We start from the raw sequence: 2,894 nt of genomic DNA, 5'->3' as shown, positions 1-2,894 counted from the left end.
CATTTCAAAAATCTTTTTCAAAATTTTTCTTTTCTTTTTCGTTTTTCTAAAGAATATTTTCGAAAAAAAATTAATAAAAATACAAAAAAATTATAAAATCATAAAAATAAAAAATATTTTGTGTTTCTTGTTTGAGTCTTGAGTCAACTTTTAAGTTTGGTGTCAATTGCATGCTTTAAAAATTTTTCTTCCATTTTTCGAAAATTCATGCATTCATGGTGTTCTTCATGATCTTCAAGTTGTTCTTGACAAGTCTTCTTGTTTGATCTTGATGTTTTCTTATTTTGTGTTGTTTGTTGTTTTTCATATGCATTTTTTGTTTGTTAGAGTCCATGCATTAAAGATTTCTAAGTTTGGTGTCTTGCATGTTTTCTTTGCATCTAAAATTTTTTCAAAAATATGCTCTTGATGTTCATCATGATCTTCAAAGTGTTCTTAGTGTTCATCTTGACATTCATAGTGTTCTTGCATGCATCTTGTGTTTTGATCCAAAATTTTCATGTTTTGGGTCATTTTTGTGTTTTTCTCTCTCATCATAAAAAAAATTCAAAAATCAAAAAATATCTTTTCCTTATTTTTCTCATAATTTTCGAAAATTTGAGTTGACTTAGTCAAAAAAATTTTAAAATTAGTTNNNNAAATTTTCAATTTTAAAAATCTTATCTTTTCAAAATCTTTTTCAAAAATCATATCTTTTTCATTTTTTTCTATTTTTCGAAAATTCTAAAAATCTTTTCTAAAATTATTTTCAAAATCTTTTCCTTATCTTTATATCAAATTTTCAAAAAATTACTAACAATTAATGTGATTGATTCAAAAATTTGAAGTTTGTCACTTTCTTGTTAAGAAAGGTTCAATCTTTAAGTTTTAGAATCTTTTCTTGTAGTTTCTTGTTAGTGAAGTAAGTAATTTTAAAATTTTTGAATTAACTCTTTTTATCTTTTATCTTATCTTTTTCAAAAATTTTATCTTTTTCAAAATTTGATTTCAAAATATCTTATCTAACTTCTTATCTTCTAATCTTTTCAAATTTGATTTTTATATTTTTTTTTCAACTAACTCTTTGACTTTTTGTTTGTTTCTTATCTTTTTCAAAACCACCTAACTACTTTTCCCTCTCTGATTTTCGAAAATATCTCATCTCTTTTTCAAAAATTCTTTTGTTTTAAATTTATATTTTAATCTTATCTTATCTCTAATTTTCGAAAATTACTAACACTTTTTTTTAAAATTTTTTTCGAAATTTTCTATCTCTTCTCTCTTATTCTATTTAATTATTTACTAACAGTTCTCTTCACCTCCCTTCATCTAAAAATTCGAACATAATCTATCCCTTGTGTTTGGATTCTTCACTCTTTCTTCGTCTACTAACATAAAGTAATCTCTATACTGTGACATAGAGGATTCCTCTTTCTTTTCTTGTTTTCTTCTCTTTCATATGAGCAGGAACAAGGAAAAAGGCACTCTTGTTGAAATTGATCCTGAACCTGAAAGGACTCTGAAGACGAAACTAATAGAAGCTAAATTACAACAATCCAAAAGCAACCTTTCAGAAATTTTCAAACAAGAGAAGGAGATGGTAGCCGAACCCAATAATGATAATGCAAGGAGGATGCTTGGTGATTTTACTAAGCCCACGTCCATATTTGATGGAAGAAGCATATCCATTCCTGCCATTGGAGCCAATAATTTTGAGCTTAAACCTCAACTAGTTGCTTTAATGCAACAAAATTGCAAGTTTTATGGACTTCCATCTAAAGATCCTTACCAGTTTTTAACTGAGTTCTTGCAGATTTGTGAGACTGTAAAGACGAATGGAGTAGATCCTGAAGTCTACAGGCTCATGCTTTTCCCTTTTGCTGTAAGAGACAAAGCTAGAATATGGTTGGATTCACAACCTAAGGATAGCCTGGACTCCTGGGATAAGCTGGTCACGACTTTCTTGGATAAATTCTTTCCTCCTCAAAAGCTGACCAAGCTTAGAGTGGATGTTCAGACCTTTAAACAAAAAGTTGGTGAATCCCTCTATGAAGCTTGGGAAAGATACAAGCAGTTGACCAAAAGGTGTTCATCTGACATGTTTTCAGAATGGACCATATTAGATATATTCTATTATGGTCTATCTAAGTTTTCGAAAATGTCATTGGACCATTCTGCAGGTGGATCCATTCACCTAAAGAAAATGCCTGCAGAAGCTCAAGAACTAATTGACATGGTTGCAAATAACCAATTCATGTACACTTCTGAGAGGAATTCCATGAATAATGAGACACCTCAGAAGAAAGGAGTTCTTGAGATTGATGCTCTGAATGCCATATTGGCTCAGAACAAAGTGTTGACTCAACAAGTTAACATGATCTCTCAAAGTCTGAATGGATGGCAAAATGCATCCAACAATACTAAAGAGATAGCTTCTGAAGAAGCTTATGATCCTGAGAACCCTGCAATAGCAGAGGTAAATTACATGGGTGAACCTTATGGAAACACCTATAATTCATCATGGAGAAATCATCCAAATTTCTAATGGAAGGATCAACAAAAGCCTCAACAAGGCTTTAACAATGGTGGACGCAATAGGCTAAGCAATAGTAAGCCATATCCATCATCTTCTCAGCAACAGACAGAGAATTCAGAATAAAACACTTCTAATTTAGCTAATATAGTCTCTGATTTGTCAAAAGCCACTTTCAGTTTCATGAGTGAAACAAGATCCTCCATCAGAAATCTGGAGGCACAAGTAGGCCAGCTGAGTAAGAAAGTTATTGAAACTCCTCCCAGTATTCTCCCAAGCAATACAGAAGAGAATCCAAAAGGAGAGTGCAAGGTCATTGATGTAATCAATATGGCCAAATACACAAGGGAGGAGGAAGACAAAAATCCTAGTGAGGAAGACC

At 31.2% G+C, this 2,894-nt stretch overlaps 1 non-coding gene across 1 annotated transcript; it reads right to left on the bottom strand.

Moving 5' to 3' along the window:
• Nucleotides 1-1,975: 1,975 nt before the first annotated feature.
• Nucleotides 1,976-2,079, bottom strand: LOC127743546 (small nucleolar RNA R71). Its single transcript, XR_008004933.1, has one exon. It is a non-coding gene; the product is annotated as a small nucleolar RNA R71 (small nucleolar RNA).
• Between the last annotated feature and the right edge of the window lie 815 nt (nt 2,080-2,894).

The sequence above is a fragment of the Arachis duranensis genome, chromosome 10 (genome assembly GCF_000817695.3).
Source record: "Arachis duranensis cultivar V14167 chromosome 10, aradu.V14167.gnm2.J7QH, whole genome shotgun sequence".
Taxonomy (NCBI): domain Eukaryota; kingdom Viridiplantae; phylum Streptophyta; class Magnoliopsida; order Fabales; family Fabaceae; genus Arachis; species Arachis duranensis.
The sequence above is the reverse complement of the archived record's forward strand: the minus strand, read 5'-3'. Positions and strand labels throughout refer to the sequence as shown.